This window comes from Triturus cristatus, chromosome 5_1 (assembly GCF_964204655.1).
Source record: "Triturus cristatus chromosome 5_1, aTriCri1.1, whole genome shotgun sequence".
In the NCBI taxonomy this organism is placed as follows: Eukaryota; Metazoa; Chordata; class Amphibia; order Caudata; family Salamandridae; genus Triturus; species Triturus cristatus.
The window spans coordinates 894,414,262-894,433,207 of record NC_140587.1 but is presented as its reverse complement, the minus strand read 5'-3'; the positions used below and the strand labels follow the sequence as shown (position 1 = coordinate 894,433,207).

Genomic DNA, 18,946 nt, shown 5'->3' with positions numbered 1-18,946 from the left:
AAACTGGAATGGCATGGTGAGCAAAAAAACGATGGATTTAGGCCCAGATCTCTGTACTGGGGTGAATGTATGACATTGTTCTGCATTCTGTCCATCAATTGTTGATTTTGCATTTGTCACCCCGAGTGGGAAGGGTATGCTCAGACGTGAGTCCCTTGCTCTCCATGCCACTGGAATCAAGCTATCCTGGCTGACGAGGGCTGAAAGCCCGAAACCGGTCCTAGGATGCTTGTTTCCAGTCCAGGGAGGACCTGGCTTGGCAGTTCGGGCTGGACGGTTCCCATGGGGCACAGGGTCAAGACTGATTTGCATATGGCTGGGTTCAAACTGGAATGGCATGGTGAGCAAAAAATCGATGGATTTAGGCCCAGATCTCTGTACTGGGGTGAATGTATGACATTGTTCTGCATTCTGTCCATCAATTGTTGATTTTGCAGCATGCAGCTAAATACATCCTGGGGTGGCTTCATGGGAGCTTGCTCCCATTCCTCCTTCACCAAACTGAGAGGTCCTCTCACAGGGTGCCCATACAGAAGTTCAAAGGGGCTGAAGCCAACCCACTTATGTGGCTTTAGATTCTGTTACTCAGACTGTGAGCACTGGAACACATTCGGACAGATTCATAAAGGTAAATATACATACGTATATTAACTCAGATATTCACATACTTCTACAGCTGGGCATAACTCTCTACCTTTCTGATATTCACTATTTTTGAGTGGAGATTTACACTTAGGTGTAGACGTACAAGTCATCCTCCTATGTGTAGGCTTATAAGTACCCTCCCCAAGTTTAATGTTTCTATTGGTAACTTTCTAACTGTTGGTAGATAGTTCTGCCATTTAGGTGGAGATCTGCCTATGGGAAAATATCAAGTTTATTATCAAGTTTATTACTCTTTAAAAAAAACAGATATATAGAAATATTCTATTGTATTGTAGAAATTCATAATGTAAATTAATTTGAACTAAATACAATTTCACAGTACATTAATTCCTAAAATTAACCGTGGAATGTGTTTTATATAATATAATTTAAATATATTGATTTAATTTTTTTATGTTAATTTTAAAACAATGAATAGAAAGTTCTCATCCTCACTAACATTTTTTATTACATTTTATATCTGCTAAACTTGGTTAAAATTTATAGGACTCCAAGAAGAACTGCCGCACCCTCGAGAAAGCCTGGCGGCTCGACCAGACCACAGACAACAGGACCGCCCTCAAGCACGCCACCCGCAAACTCTATCAGCTGATCCGCGCCACCAAGAAGACAGCACTCAAAGAAAGACTGGACAACAATGCCCACGACAGCAAGGAACTCTTCAGCATCGTCAAAGAGTTCTCCAACCCCAGCGCCGGAAACAACAACATCACTCCCTCGCAAGACCTCTGCAACTCACTCGCCTCGTTCTTCCACCGCAAGATCGCCGACATACACAACAGCTTCAACGCACAGACCACGCACCCTACCACCGAACCAACGCCCGCCACCACCACCCTTTGCAACTGGACCCCAATCAGCACCGAAGACACCACCCGCACGATGAACACCATCCACTCCGGATCCCCCACTGACCCCTTCCCCCACCACGTCGTCAACAAGGCCGACGCCATCATCGCACCCCATCTCTGGGACATCATCAACACCTCCTTCCACACCGCCACCTTCCCGGAGAGCTGGAAGCACGCCGAGCTTAGCGCCCTCCTGAAGAAACCAACGGCAGACCCCACCGACCTCAAGAACTACCGTCCCATCTCGCTCCTTCCTTTTCCTACCAAAGTCATCGAGAAGACCGTCAACAGACAGCTCGCCGCATTCCTCGAGACGAACGGATCCCTCGACCCCTCGCAGTCCGGGTTTCGGGCCAACCACAGCACCGAGACCGCCCTGATCGCAGCCACCGACGACATCAGATCCCTGATCGACAACGGGGAAACAGCGGCCCTCATCCTCCTGGACCTCTCTGCTGCGTTCGACACTGTCTGCCACCGCACCCTAGTGCAGCGCCTCAGCAACATCGGAATCCAAGAGAAGGCACTGGAGTGGATCATCTCGTTCCTCGCCGGAAGAACCCAGAGAGTCCGCCTCCCCCCGTTCAGATCCGAGGCCACCAAAGTCATCTGCGGTGTACCACAAGGATCATCACTCAGCCCAACCCTCTTCAACGTCTACATGAGCCCCCTCGCAGCCATTGCACGCCAACACAACCTCAACATCATCTCCTACGCCAACGACACCCAACTGATCCTCTCCCTCACCAACGACCCCGCCACCGCCAGAGCCAGCCTACACGAAGGGATGAAAGACGTCGCCGAGTGGATGAAGAACAGCCGCCTGAAACTGAACTCAGACAAGACGGAAGTCCTCATCCTGGGATCATCCCCCTCCGCCTGGGACGACTCCTGGTGGCCCCCTGCCCTGGGCACCACTCCCAAACCAACGGACCACGCGCGCAACCTGGGCTTCATCCTGGACTCCTCCCTCTCGATGACCAGACAAGTCAATGCCGTCTCCTCATCATGCTCATGCTCTGCAAGATCTTCAGATGGATCTCCACAGCAACCAGGAAGACCGTTACCCAGGCACTCGTCACCAGCTGACTGGACTACGGGAACACCCTCTACGCCGGAACCACAGCCAAACTTCAAAAAAGACTCCAACGCATCCAGAACGCCTCCGCACGACTCATCCTGGACATCCCCCGACAAAGCCACATCACCGGACACCTGAGAGACCTGCACTGGCTCCCCGTCAACAAGAGAATCACGTTCAGACTCCTGATTCCTTTTGTACTTGTGTGTTCTTTTTACAGATTGAATTTGAAGTTATCACCTTGTTCCAGGCCAAGTACCATCATAGGCACATTAGGCTTTATTCTGCACATATTAGTATTTGTGTTTGGGCAGTATTACACTGTCACATGTGAGTAGGGTAGTGATATGTGCACCCGTCCTGAAGAAGAAGCTTTATGCTTCGAAACATGTCGACGCACACTGGAGGTTATGTACATTAATTACACGAAACCTCCACCACACCTTCTTTAACAATACCAGCACAGAGGTATATTAAAATCCTTTTAGCCCTCACATGCCAGGTATTTTTTAACACTCACTTACCATTCACTTCTGACCCTACCTCTCACCACCCTCACACACCACACATAGCGATTACATCAGTGCTCCCGTGTATTCGCTGGTTAGTAGCACGCCGCGTTCCATTAGAGGGACGCGAAGAACCTTAGGATGAAGCATGACACCAAGGGCCCTTTTGGTGTGTGAGGGGTATTTAAAGAACACTATGTGCTTCCCACCATTGTAGGAAACACATCTCATCTCAGGCCTTTCACCTATCTTACATGGGTGGATTCTCTATGTTTATTAACTGTAGCTGGGGAGATTGAATCCGCGTCTTGTGTCTGTGTGGACACGTTCTCTCTCCACTTCCTCTCTTGATATATATGGTGTGTTGTATGTTGAAATGCGTTCTCAACAAACATTTAAAACTGCCTCTTGCTGATATCTAAAAACAAATGTCACTGTAAATGTTTGCAGCAAGCATTGCGAACAGTAAAATAAACTTTATTCTACCTCAGTCCTTTTTCACATAGATTATATTTAGAAGGGTTTTAGTCCCATTAATATTTGGGCGTGAATCTATTTGTATTGGTTTAATGCAACATGCTCATTATAATTTTTTTATCCAATGTATTAACAGGCTAAGAACGTATCAATTGGGAATGTATTATTTTCAATATTCTCTTGTATGAAAGTGAAATACCAAATCAGATTAACGCGCACAAATAATGAGAGGTAACAGAGTGATGTCTTTTCGTATCTGTGTTTTTACTATTTTTCTTAACATGCAAAGTTGTGAATAATAATGTTGTACCATTTCTGAGAATTTATACAATGAAACAATTAAAGCAACATAGAAAATCCTGAGGAGGAAAACCTTTGAGACTCTCAGTTCTGCGAAACAGGTCTGATGAAATAACTCCCCTTCTTGTCCATGATGGCCTGAGAAAGCACCTCCGGCTCCTAGTGAAACCTTAGCAGGAGCGGCCTTTGCAGGTAAGAGTGGTGTGGCCGGGTTGAGGGGGATTCGACAGATGACCACGAGGGAAAATTAAATAAATAATTCATTTTCCCTTGTCGTCGTCTGTCGAAATCCCCCCCACCTGGCTCCACCGTCCTTACCTGCATGTGCCGCTGCTGACCCATAGGTATAACTAATTGTAATTTGCACATCGGTTGGTTACATATTCAGGGTGCTGAAAGACATCTCAACCCCTCAACATACAAATTGAAAGGGAAAGGCTTAGAGTGGACCTCTAGGGGCATTTGAGGGTGGTCACAGACCCGCCTTGAGACAGTCTCACTGACCACCAGCAGTCTGAAAGGACCTAACAGAAAGCAAGTGGAAGCGCTGTTGTGCCCTTACCTACCAGCCAGAGTAAAAGGATCCCACGGTCAGTTGCATCACAGCTGCAGAGAGATGAAACTTCATCAAGCAAAACCAACAGGCCAGAGCTGCTGCTGTACAGAGTGGAAAAACATCACCCCACACCTCAAGAATGCAGTGTTCTCTTTGCTGCAAATGACATGAAACAGGGATTAAAGAATCCCCTCTAAATTATTTTCATCCATCTAGCCCTCCTTGGGATACCCCAAAGTTGATAGTCGAGTAATACATTGAATAAGATCTCTGAATCCAGAGTTGGATGACCAGATAGCAAGTAAGTAAGTTGATATTTGGAAAGCGCAAACTAGTCACCCCTAAGGGTATCAAGGCCATCGGAGAGATTAAGTGAACTATTGCCCAGAGTTACATGATGCTGAGCCGATCTGCCGCGGGAGGCGCTGGGGATCGAACAGTGAGCCCTGTGCTCCGGAGTCAGCCACCCTGGACGCTGCACCACACCTCTCCCAGATGATGCCAAGAGCAGGAAAGATGTGGGCATGGGACCCTGGCAATGAGCCAGAAAGACATTCTTCAAACACTGGGTAGGCTTTAAAACTGTACAGTCGGCGAGGAGTCCTTTTTAATACAGATTCTTTAAGCACAGAATACTTTCCTAATGAGTTTCTCAGTAAAGTTGCTGTACCTTTGGAATATCACTTTAAACATGTTAAGCTTTGTTCACTCCTATGATGCTCAAAGTTGTTTCAGCTAGTGCTACTGTTTAAAAAATACATGATTTTGGTAGCAGCTGCCGGCCCCGATCAGGGGTGGAGGGTATGGGGGGAGGGGGGAAGTGGGAGCGCCTCTCTGCCGTCGCCCTACCATCTTCTATCCTGGCCGGTCTTCCAAACAGGAAGCACCCAGTCTGAGGCTCCCCTGATCCAATCACAACACTGCAATACAACATTGTGATTGGTCTGGCAGGGCTGGGTGCCTGGGCATGTTCTCAACGCAGTCTGTAATGCAGCCTGCATGGGAAACATGCAGATTGCGCATGACGGTTTGTCCGGCCACTCCTTCCCTGCTCCTCTGTCATTGGAGTAACCCCACCGCCGAGAAAAGCTGCCAACATCAAGAAAAAATAAAATCATAACAACCTTGAGTTAGTATCATTTTATTTTTCCTTTCTTTCACTGCTGCAAATTAGTGGGGCTACGCTCCTCCGCCTTAGCGGAGGAGTCGCCACTTGATTTTAGTGCATCACCTTTAGTTTAGCAGGGAAGATAATTCTGTTTTTTGCTTCTCTCCTCTTCAGTGGCTCACATTTTTTCCAGTGACTGAGTTCTTGGATTCTGTGCCTTTACAAGTACTCAGATGTAACGGATATGGAGAGTCCTCATTTTATAAACTTCCATTAGAATGACTACCTTCCTCCTCTTAACCAGGTCTAGACTTTTGTGAGCTAGCCTAATGCATTCTGGGTGCTGTAGTCTTGTTTTAATTTTTAATTGAAATACGTACACCAACACCCTTCAAAACTATGATTTGTGGGTGAAAAGTTCAGGACTAGAGACAGTGTCCATAATGACCTGGAGTGAGGTGTTCACCCTAACATTGCACGGACAGCTAAGTTGAAAATTGAGGCATTGACCTTTTAATGAAAGGTATTTGTGAAGTGATTCATCCTCTTTGCATAATTCAGAGATACCATAGGCTCCTCAATGCTTTCCGTGAATTTCACTGTGAAACTTGATAGGATCATTCCATGTGGGATTATACATTAGCCTCATTCCACTCTATAGCCTCACATATTTTTTTTCTAGACGCACAAGCTCCTGGAATGCTGTAGCAAACTTGATTTTTTCAGGTTTTCAATATTTTCGTTCCTTTCTGAGAAGTTCACATCTCGAAACCTATAAAGATTAACCTTTTTGTCACTGTTCTACGTATTCCTAGGATCTATGCTTCAATTTATCAGTTTTTCTGTAGTTTCTCCACTTTCTCATCTAGAACATGGAATCCACCCATCCATTGTGACGCCCCCCAGCCGCCCCGTCGTTTTTGAGGTTTCTGCTGAACACGTTACACTTTTTGCATATCTTTTTCTCCAGTGGTTGTTCTTTCGGTTCATCCCTCATTCGCCTTGTCTTTCTCCCTCATTAAAGTCACAGGTGCTCCTTCCGTTACTTCCTTCATGGAATCAGTGTCCATGTCACAGTATGAATTTGATCTCCCAGACTTTGACCTTACCTAATTTCGGGTGATCGCCTGAATTCTGACATTTCCCCTTTCAGAATTGGACTCTTAGGCCAGTATTTGATGCCTATTTTTATTATTTTAATCTGTAAATAAAATATGTCACAAATGTGTGTGCTTGTATGAGCTTAGGATGTATTTGTGTGACCTTTAAAGCTCAAAAAGCAACGTAGCACTGAACACAGAAAGGAGGTTAACAGTGGCCAGTGTTGGACTGGCATGTACAGGGCCGGACTGGCCGTAGCAGGCACCGGACGTTTCCCCGGTGGGCCGCTAGGGTGGGGGCCGATTTTGGGCAATTGGGGGTCGTTTTTGTTACAGGAGCCATTTTTGCAGCGTTGCTGCATAATCGGCTCCTGTAACAAAATCGTCCGAAACCGGCCCTGGCAAATAGCTCGGCCGCTCCCAGGGGGGTCAGCCGAGCTCTTTGCCAGGGCCGGTTTTGGTTCCCAGTCTGGCCCTGGGCATGTAGTGCAGTCTAGCAGTCCAGATGGGCCAGTTGAAACAGCCTGTGTGGAGGCCATTTTCTTTTCGTTCCTCTGGACATTCGTGGTACCAATCTGGCAGTACCTTAATGCCTGACAGGCCAGTCCAACACCGACAGTGGGCAAAAGAGAAAGGGTAGAGTTGAGAACGGGGTGTGCAGAAATAAAGCTGCAGGGGCACGCATTATCAGATAAGGATTGGAGCGGTTGTAGGAGTAAGATACATGGACGTTGGTTTAGCAAGAAGAACAAGAGCGCCACAGGTGGTGGCAGTGACACGGAAAGTGGGGGGAGGCCCATCAGTTGGTTGAGCAGCACGTTTAAATCTCATACAGCTTCAAACGCAGAGAATAATTTACACTTAAAATATCTCTTTCCAGACACATTGGTGGGTCTGCTTCCGTCTAGTGTCGTGCATAAGCGTTAATTTGCTTTCAGTAATTAACAAAGCAAGTTTTGACGAATCCGACAGGTGGTGTCATCTCCGCTCTTTCACACAATAAGGGAAGAAATGCCCACCTTGACTTGCCCAACAGTAGAGACATACGATTGATCTGATAAGAGAGTTAATTTCAAAGTCAAAGTCAAAATCAGCTTTATTCTGTGCAAGAAATACCACCATAAAAGCATTCTAATCGAAGAAGATCAGTTACTCATTCTTACATTACAACACAATCATAATTTAAAACACAGTTTAAAATCCACCAGGTTAAAAAGAAAAATATTTCATAGTCTCTCTCTCCACATCCAAATATAATATGCATATACATGGCGCAGTACAGTACAATGAAATATGTGCAAAATAATCTATATGCTAGAGATACACAGGATACAAGGTGCCAATGCATATAAAATACATAAAGTGCGATGTGCCACTATATATTAAAAAAAAAGGTTGGGAACAAAGCTAGATATAGTCTTCAAGCCTTTCATATACCAATGCATCCAGATGTAGGATGCAATGTACTAGTGCATATGAAATACATAAAGTGCAAAATGCCACTACATATAAAGGTAAAAGGTTGGGGACAAAGCTATATATAATCATCTGGCTTTTCATATACCAATGCACCCAGATGTGAATAGTCCGTTCTTTTCCTAATTGCAAGTTGTATAAATCGAATAACAACGTTCATTATATTCACATTTTCCAGACTGCATACAAAGTTAAAAGCGTGTTTATAATGAAAGAGCATATTTGATAGGAAAAGGGGTCTTAAAACAGATTTCCGGATTTCCTTATAAAGACTACAAAAAAGTATAAAATGCAGCATGGATTGTGGAGACTTTTCATCGCACAGACAGTTCGGGAGTTTAGAACACCACTTTCTGATCTAGGGACTGCTAATATATAGTGTAGTGTACCAAGCCTTAGCCTAGTTAAGTAGAATCTATGTTGGGTGTTTCTTAATTTATAATGCCCCTAGGAATTTCTTTGAAGGTCAAATACATTTTGACCAGATTATAGAATACAACCAGGTGCCTCTGGTTTCGTTAATCAAGGATGTATTGTGTTCACAAAATCATCACTAAAGGTGCTCATTAAAAATGTTGTGTTTCCCTGAAACGCCTGTGCAGTCTTGCCAACACGCAATAAACCAGTTCTAGGAATGCCTCACCGCTCCACACCCTTCTTCATTTTCTAAAGATCAACACATTCTGAACATTTAAGTGGAAGTGGAGGTATGTTCACACCCTGTTATAATTACAGACAGTGCTTAACCCCTTAGATGCTACGACTTTCCGCCCCCAGTGCTATTGGCTATTTGGGGTAGTTCGCACTTAGGCCCCCATGACATTTTGTCCTCATAAGTTATCCATGTACAATTTGCTTCCTTTTTTTCAACATCCTGGAGATTCTAAAAGTACCCAGGGTTTGTGGATTCTCACGGAGGGGACTGAGACATTTGCCGAACTATAGCTAAATGTTCGTTTTTTTGGGGGAATAAAGTGCTTCAAAAGAAAGCATCTGATTTTGTTCCTGCAAATGGCATCAACCAAGTGTTTGTGGTGCAAAAATCACCATCTTCTCAGCTTTCAGGGAAACGCAGATTTGATTCAGTAAACTAATTTTTGAAACATAGTTTTGGCATTTTACTGGGGGAGAGCACATTTTTCCTATTTGTTGTGCTTTCAACCCCCTTTCAGTTTGTTGTGGAAACAGGTCTGAAGCCCATTGTGATTTCTGGTAAGCTATGCATTTCGGAAAACTAGACAAAATTCTGAAATCAGCACTTGTAGATTCTTCAAGGTTTTCCTATAGAAAGTAACAGTTGAATTAAAAAATATATTGAAATTGATTTGAAAAAAACAGCTATTTGTATCTACGTTTTCATCTGTAACTTCTTCTTACTATGACAGATTTTCAAAAGCAATATACCGTTACGTCCCTTGTACCCTTCTGGTTGCAGGGATATATGGTGCTTGTAGGTTCTCCATGATCCCAAGGTATCCAGAGACAACAACCAAGCTGCACCTTACAATGGGTTTCCATTGTGTACGAACTATACAGCAATTCATTTGGTAAATTATACAGAATGGAAAATGGGTATGAAGGAAAACTCTATTTCTGAAATATACACCAGATACTGAGTGTAGGAGCAGTGGTTGGTTGTACATCTTTGAATTTATGGGCACCCATACTGGCATGTGTTTCAGACAGCATTTTGTAAAATGTCTTCAGTGTTACACATATGCTTACATTTGAAAGGCACGAACATACAGATAGTCAATTGGTAATAACAAATGTTCTACTATTCTGTATTCCCACATGTCTCCTGATAAAAATGCTCCCCCTCTTGGGTGGCTAGGCCTTTCTCCTGCAACACAAAACACCCGAAACTTTGGCCTAGCAGACATCATATTTCACAGAGCACAATGCATGTTTTTTTACAAGGTGGCTAGCTTTGGATTGTGGGCTCAAGCTCAGTCGGCACACAGAGAAACCTACCAAAGCAGCAAATGTTTTAAAACTAGACACCCATGGGAGTCCAGGGTGGGGTGACTGGAGTGGCTTTCTCCAGGGTGATTATCCCAGAATCTACTGCAAAGCTCAAACTTTGTATAAAACACATTTTCCTTGCATTTCTGTGAAGACAACTCCTTGAATCTGCAGGCAGTCACAAATTTCCTACCACCCAGTGTACCCCAAAGTCTCCTAAGAAAAACAGTTCCTCACTTGTATGGGTAGGCCACATACCTACAATACGAAAGAGCGCCAAACTCAACATAGACACATCACATTTTTCCACTGCAAAACTATGTGTTTTTTTGCAATGTGTGTAGCTGTGGATTTTGGACGCCAGCTCAGCTGGCATCTAGGGAAATGTTGAACATGGCTCTTCTTAGGGTATTTCCCTATACTCCTTTGCTTTTGTTCCTCCTGGTTTTTGTTTACCTTCTTTTTATGGCATTAGGAGTCTGGGCAATTTCCCGCTGAAATAAACATGCCAGGAAGGGGTGCTTACTTGATTGGTTTAGGTGTTGTACGTATGAGCGCCCTGTAAAAAGAAACACTGCATACCCAGGAGGGTACTGCACTAGCTAGCAATGGGATGTATCACTGATTGTGCCACCCACCAGAACAGCCGCTCATACAAATCATGCTCAGGTTGGCCTTTCTCACTCATTAGTCAAACCTGAGTGGGCATTTCACTACCACTAGAGCACCCCTCTGGTAAGTGCTGAGGGGTGAAGCCAATGGTAGGTGAAAGGCAGTGTAGGTATGCATGCGTATTTTCTGCCCAGGTAGTGAAAAACCCCTATGTAGGTTTTCCTTACCTAGGAGGTCAGCTCTTGCTATGGGACACCACCAGGGTGTTGCTGATTCTCTGTTTGTGGCCTTAGGGCTCTGGGCACTTTCCCACGGTAAATGTTCACAAGCCCTTCCTACACATGTTAGGAAGTGGTGCTTACCTGATCTTTGTAAACATGTGTCAATCCTTCCATTGCAGGCCTGTGTGTGCACACTTGCACCTATGATGTTTTTAAACATGCGTCCAGCCTGCCATAGCAGTCCTGTGTGTGCGCAATTGCACTTAGGCTCTGGTTGGTCTTTCTAAGCCACTAGCCAATCCTGAGAGGACCTTTCACTACTACTAGAGCACCCCTAGGGTAAGTCTTGAGGGGTGAAGCAAGTGGTAGGTGAAAGGCAGGGCAGGTACACATGCATGTTATTTGCCCAGGTAGTGAAGAATACCTATGTGTGTTTTCACTATCAATGAGGGTTTCTCTCAATATAGGTTAACATGAGGTAATGGTTTAAATGACTTTAAGCTGCTTTAGTGGCTTGTAGTGGAGCAGCCTCAAAATGTTTCCTTTCGTTGGATTCACAATGACAAATCCTCTCCTGTGGGAAAGGTGGTTTTGTCTTTACTAGCTTAGAAATGCCACATCTAGAAAGTGGCTGTTTCTCTCCTCTTTTTTTTTCTTCGTGTGCCTTTTAGTTTGACTCCATCCCATACTGGAGGCTTAGCGAGCACATCTGTGTATTCCCCAGCTACAGCTACAAACATTGGGCATGCAACTGGAATGACAGAACTCTGCAATTTGAGGGCCTGGCTGGAAATTTTGGAGGGAGAGGTTTTGACACATGGCCTCTTGGAGCTGGATCATTGCCCCACTAAAGATTAAGATCTGTATTCCATAGCCTCATGGCAGACAGGACTGAAATTTAGGTAATACATCTGTGGTTCAAAGGGAAAACCTCTGAACCACCCCCAACTTCAAAGGCACACTACAGTATACTGATGCCATACTTCAGCAGGGTAGAGATACACTTGTATGGATGTGAGACTGGAGTTAGAACTGCGCGGTGCACAATGCCAGAGGATTCTGTTGCAAACAATGAAGATTATTGCCATTGAAAGGGACTGTGCACCCTTCCTGAATAGTGGCTGGCCTGGGCTGACTACCTGCTGCTGTGTGGCACCCTGACGTGTGCTCTCCAAGGGCTTGTTCGATTGCCCCCTGTTCTCTGGTGGAGATCTCAGAGACATCAAAGACCTCCCTCAAGGGACCCACACCATCTTTTTGTGACACCTGGAGAGTGGTGCCCTCTTAAGTGCCCACATCATCTTCTTGATCAAAACTGGTTACACGGCGTGAGCGTGGAACTAAGAATTATGCCTGGAGAATGACTTGCCTTGTGCGTAGCCCCAAATGTATTAGCCGCATCTACGGAGTGGGGCACTTGTAGCGTGTGACCTCAATACGCACAAGTTTGTTGTTGGTGCTGAGTGGATTCGCTGGTTGCGGGATCCAGTGGGGCCCACATTGTCGATCGTGGCGCATCTCTCTTGTGCGTCACGCCGGCTCCATGCTCATTGCATGCAGTGTCCAATTGACAGGTTACAACCCTTGGAGTTGAGGGCATAACCGTAGTAATGCCTCATTTGGCCTTATGTGGCACTGCTAAACTTGCACCTGTGCTTATGACCGGTATTGTATGGTGCAACCCGTAACAATGTGCACCAGGCATTGTGCCTTTTTTCCAGGGAAGTATGGAATTTGCAACTCTTCATTGTGTCTGATCTATATTGTGTGGTGCAACCTATAACAATGTGAACCAGACGTTGTGTCTAATTTCCAGGGAGGTACTAAGTGTGCGACTTTTCATTGTATGAGACCGGAATAGTTTGATGTGACTCGTATTACCGCGCACCAGACATTGTGCCCGGATTGCCTCGGTGCTACTCTGATCGACTTGTGCCTGATGGCTTGCCTCTTTCTTCCAAAAGGCTCCCCTGCTTCATTCCCCATTCATTGATTGTTCCTTTTGGGCCCTCAGTGCGGTGGACCAACTGCCCGCCCCTCACCCAGCCCCAAATGACACTGTGTTGGCAGGTAGTATTGCCCAGACTGGGCCTGGGCAGTGAGAGTGGTAGACTGGGCTGAAGGAACACTTCTGAGAGCGATCGGAAGCGGGTCGAGAGACCGCATGACCCCTCCCTGTGTTCTTCACAGAACTGGGCTAGTGCCGGAAAGCACATTGTGAAACCCTTTGCGTGACCGACTATCGCCCTCAGCCTGCTTTTTCCTGTGGGTGAACTTTCTGAGTTGTGGCCAAACCCCCATTTGTCGACTGCCTCCTAATTAGTCCTGCGACCTACCCCCACCTTCTTCCCTGGGACCCTGACTGAGTGTGCATTAGCCGCGATTGGCCCAGTATCAGGGGGAGGGTATTTATCTCCAATCCATGGGGGTGGGGTAGTCAGGGTTAGTTGAAGGGTGGAGGGAAGCTTGAGTCATTGGGTGTGCATTGTGCTATCAGTCGACCTGTCGGATATCAGTTGCACCACTTTATGGTGTTGTGGGCGTGTGTGTGTGAATGCTTTCCATACTGACCTGCCTGATATCCATTACACAGTGCTGAGTGAGTATGTGTGAGTGACTGCCTACGGACTGCCTGTGATTAATTAAACCACAGGGTGGTGTTGCTTTTTTACATTGATTCCTTGCCAAAAGAATGTTATGTATGACATTGGTTTTACCTGTGCGGCCTCGGCCCATGCTGTCGCTTAAAATTGTTCAATTTCTTTGTGTGTACATATTTTTAACATCGTTGGGATCTAAGATGCACCCTATAGCTGTGTGATATTGAATTATAATAGTTGCCAGGGTGGGCCTATTCTTGACAATGCTTTGCACTACATGACGGTGCAGGGGGGTAAAGTAGGATCTTTTCCAAGTGTGCATTCTACCAATGTCATTTTAACATGGTTGGGATAGTACTGCTAGTAATATCTCCAAGGGTGATTTATGCCCAGAAATACATGATGTTCATGTTATGTTAATCAATGTGTGTGTTGAATACAAATTTATTTACATACACCACGGGTGAAGTCTCTTTTGAGATGCTCAGTGAATTTAATGTGGGTGAGTGACGTGCCAATGCATTACTCATTGCCTCTCTGATATGCCTAACTGCTCAGTGCCAAGCTACCCATGGGTTAGCCCAGATTATACAGTGAGTGTAATCACCCACTCCTGATGAGAGTGGTAAGTTCTGCCTTGCTAAGGCCTTACCTCAGCCAACCAGAAAGTGGCAGATCCAACATTTGGAGGTCAAGAGGTGGAATAGGAGTTGCATTTGCACAGCCTCGCACGGTAACTAATTTCCACCATGCCTGGGGTCCTACCTAAGGGGGACTTATTCCAGTGGGCCGATCTGGTATTGTATAAGGTAACATAGCTCAAAGGGTTCTGCCAGGAGTGGGGATGCTTCACAGGGGTAGTGCCACAAAAGTGGATCTTCAGAGAGCCCTGCGAGCATGGAGAGGTGCCCACCCAGAAGTGTCAGTGAATGGCAGGGAGATCCTGAGTGTGGGGAGGGATCAGAGCTGGCACAGGGTTTTCCCGATGGACTACCTGTGGACAGGTAAACCTCTGTCTTTCGGGACAGGGAGCCTTCTGGGCAACAGGCAGCAGTGTGCCCTCCAGAGGCATGTCCTCCCAAGAGCTGGAGGACAGAAGAGAAGAAAGGACGCGGAAGTCAGAGCTTGCAACACAGGACAAGGAGCAGGGCCTAGCCTTCGCTAAATTAGAAAAATAGTAGGTCCATGCCAGACTGGAATAAGAGCAAGCCCTGGCTGAGACGAGGCTAGCCATGGAAGAGAAAAAGATGTTCCAATGAACTTAGCCTCAGAGAATTGGATGTTGGAACCCTACAAATAGGGTCCAATTGCAGTAATGGTAGAAGGCGCACCTGCTACGTCTGGCAGTGAGAGTAGAGGTTACATCCCCAAAAAGAGAATACCAAGATTCCTGTTGGGGGGAGAATCAAGAAATGGCTGGCAGTCCCCGAGGCAGCTTTAACAGCACACATGGCCCAAGAAGAAATCTGGGAAGGTAACGTATGGTAGTTATTATCCAAGGAAGGGAGAGATGCCCTACTTACACCGGCAGGGACGTGCATGGTGAGCTACCCAGTCAAGGAAGCCATTTTGCTCAATACGTTTGGGGGAGGACCCAAAGCATTTGTCCTGAAGGGGGGAGAATTTCTTACTCTACGCTGGTAAAAAATTGGGGGATGGCCCTCAATCGGATGGGCTGGCTATCTCCTACTACGGGTGGTGAAGATTTGTGTTAATGTAGGCAGTTCCCTGTGGAGTTGAGTGAGGAATGGGTCCCATGGTCATCTCAATGTGAGTGTGAGTCAGGAGCAGGAAAAAGCCCAGGATGCCCTACACCCAACTGGGCCTGGTGTATTCCCGAAGGGTGCTCCAGGTGGGGAAGCTGGCCTGTGACAGAGAAAATCCATCGAGGAGTGTCCCCTAAGAGCAGGGGAATGAGGGGGGAGGGCGACCAGCAGCCAACCAGTTCAGCATTCGGGGGGTACCCCTCCCAAAGGGGGGATATGGGCCCCCCAAAAGGGGAACAAGGAAAACAAAAAATACCCCTGACCCCTACCCAGTCTCAGGGTACAGACCCTGGGCTGGAGGACCAGGTGCAGCAAGCCATCCCATATCTGATGAAATGGAAAGTGGGAGAAAGGTTCAAGACATCCGGGACCATTGCCCTCCCCCTTTTTCTGGGACCACCCAGCTCGGTGGTCCCTGGATGGCTAGGTACTTGGTTATGGATGCTGACAGCTGTTGGCGCCCTTGGTCCAGTGCTGTTCCAGTGAACCAAGCTGGCCTGGGGGTAGGGATGAAAGTACCATCCATGGGGCGGAAGGGGCCACACCCTAGGATGGGTCTGAGAGAGGCGAATGGGATCCTACTGGGATCATGGGGCCAAAAGCTGGAAGGGGCACCACCACAGTGGTGGGCCATCTTCCAGGCTCTATTGCCCTGAGCAGGTACGTTTATCAAGGAGATGATTAAACTACAATGGGAGGTGTCATGATGGACATGGCCCTTTTTAGGGGAGTTCCCTGAAACATTTTGCTTTTGTTCCTCCTGGGTTTTGCTGACTCTCTTTTCATGGCTTTATGACTCTGGCCAAGTTCCCACTGAACTTCAGTGGAAAAGCACACTCACCCTTCCTACACATGCCAGGAAGGTGTGCTTACTTGCTTGGTTTTGGTGTTGTACCTGTGAGTGCCCTGTGAAAAGGTATTAACTCAAAACAGAAAACCCAGTAGTTATACAACTGATAACTCTCCTGTGTCATAAAAAGAAAGTTTCTCCTGTAAAACCCCCACCCACCAGGGTTAACCCTTGGTGGCATGCTTCATCATCGGGTCCATCCCGATCCACTGTGGATCGGGGCGTGCTGCGACCTACGATCTATGTGGGAGTGCTTACTGGTCTTCATATGATGATAAAGAAGGTGTTTATAAAAAGGGGGAGTGGAGAACAGTGCTAGGCTGCGGTCTAGTTTAAAAATACCTGGCTAGTAGCTATACATATATATATATATATATATATATATATATATATATATAGATATATATTATCTACTGGCGGTCGCCAGTAGATAGTTATAGTTAGGACCGTGTTTCCATAGGAAATCCGCAACATTCTATTTGGAATAACTTTGGCGCCGGTTGACGAATCTTCGCGAAATTTTCAAAATAGGTGGGGCGCTCCGTCCGCTCCTACCCTGAAAGTCTCGGGGGAAGTCATCAAGCGGGGGCTGAGAAAAAAGGGGGGTCCCAAAACGCGTTTTCCCCATGCATTTTCCCATAGGACCTTTAGTCCGAGCTACAGCCCGAACGGCTGAACAGAATTACTTGAAATTTGGCAGACAGGTAGTCCTCAGGTCAGAGATGTGCCTTTTGCTGGTCTGGTGTAAATCTGTTCAGTAGGTCCTGAGAAAATAGCATTTAAATCAATATATATATCTGTAAGCGCGCTCCGTGCGCTTACGGTAAGCTTACCGTACGCGTACGGTGCCGTGCGCGAGCTCAATTCTGATTGGTGGTTACATGACTGTAAACATTCGAATCGGTCGAAATCAGAAAGTGTCAGACGCCATTTTCTGTCTCTCGCACTGAAAAACAAAGGTGGATAACGTGAAAAGGGGGCAACGAAGAGAGTTGCAGACCCCCTAGCGTTTGTCAGGGGGTCCACGAAGGACCAAAAAGTACGAAAAATACATTTAATAATTTTTTAAAAAAATCGCGGAGTGCGCGTACGGTAAGCGCACCGAGTGCCCACAGTGCGCGCACGGTGCGCGAAGCGCACGGTGCGCGAAGCGCACCCTGCACGCAGGGTGTGCGCACGGTGAAAAACCAGAAAAAAAAATAAAAAATAAATACATAACTTAGCATTTAAAAAAACGTACAAATTCACTGAAAAAAACATAGGTTTCACACACGTTATAGTTAGGAATTAGCATTTAAAAAACCTTGCAAATTCACTTAAAAAACCATAGGTTTCACACATGTTATAGTTAGCTGTACATTTCACTCGTAAAAAACCAATGAAATTCCACGTTATAGTTAGATCAGGTAACTATAACTTGCGCGACCGCAATCCACAATGTGTCATTTCAGATGTCATCATTGATGTGAAGAGTGATGTCACTGACCATGTCATGAGTGATGTAATATGTGACGTCATCAGCAGTTTATTGTGGGCGCGCAAGTTATAGTTACCTGATCTAACTATAACGTGGAATTTCATTGGTTTTTTACGAGTGAAATGTACAGCTAACTATAACATGTGTGAAACCTATGGTTTTTTAAGTGAATTTGCAAGGTTTTTTTAAATGCTAATTCCTAACTATAACGTGTGTGAAACCTATGGTTTTTTCAGTGAATATATATATATATATATATATATTTATATAAATATATATATATATTATCTACTGGCGGTCGCCAGTAGATAGTTATAGTTAGGACCTATTTTCCATAGGAAATCCACAACATTCTATTGGGAATTTCTTTGGCGCCGATTGACGAATCTTCGCGAAATTCTCCAAACTTTTGGCCAGCTCTGCTCCGCTCCTACCCTGAAAGTTTCGTGGTGATTCGTCAAGCGGGGGCCGAGAAAAAAGGGGGGTCCCAAAACGCATTTTCCCCATGCAATTTACCATAGGATCTGTTGTCGCAGCTACAGCGCGAACCGCTGAACAGAATGACACCAAATTTGGCAAAGAGGTAGTCCTCAGTTCGGACACGTGCCATTTGCATATTTGGTGTGAATCTGTTCAGTAGTTCCTGAGAAAATTAGGGTAAAAAAGTTAGTGATATCTAAGGCCGCGGAGGATCCGCGGACCGTACCTGCACCGTAAGCGAACCCTCCCCGAACGGAGCGCGCACCCTCCCGATCGCACGCTGAATGCTAATTGGCTGTCGAGCGTCTCTCTACATTCGAAACCAGGAACTGTTGGCGGCCATTTTCTGCCTCGGTAGAAGCGAGGCTGAAGAAGCAAGGGGAATAAGTGCGTAAAACATATAAAGGGGGCAGAGTGCGAATACTCTGACCCTCTAGAGGTGCTGGGGCCCCCCTTTTAAAAAAAAAAAGCGGCGAAATGCGCGCATCCTATTGCGTTGGATGCACGGATTCTCTCGCGGCGGGTGCGCGGATCCACGGCAAAGTTTTTTGAAAAACGATAAGAAATCATTGGTTGTAATAACAACTTTCTACACTGAAAGGTAGGGTGTATATTTCTGTTTTTTAAAGGTATGATTGTTATCGGTTAGCAAAAACAGATTGTAAGGAACATTATATATGATAAGCTGATATGTTGAAAAGTCAAGCACACTTCCTGTCTTGTGTAGGAACATTGTGTGCTGAACTTGTGACCTGTGAGCTCAGTGCAGTGTTACATGACCTGTTTCTATGGTAACAGACAGAAGGCAGATTGGGGGAAGGGTTGAAATATATTTCAGTTGGAAAGGGTTG

General features: G+C 45.8%; 1 protein-coding gene across 2 annotated transcripts in view; it reads left to right on the top strand.

The window, feature by feature from the left end:
• Positions 1-18,946, top strand: part of LOC146831577 (cytidine monophosphate-N-acetylneuraminic acid hydroxylase-like) — a 567,547-nt gene that overhangs the window by 230,234 nt on the left and 318,367 nt on the right. The window lies entirely within an intron of this gene.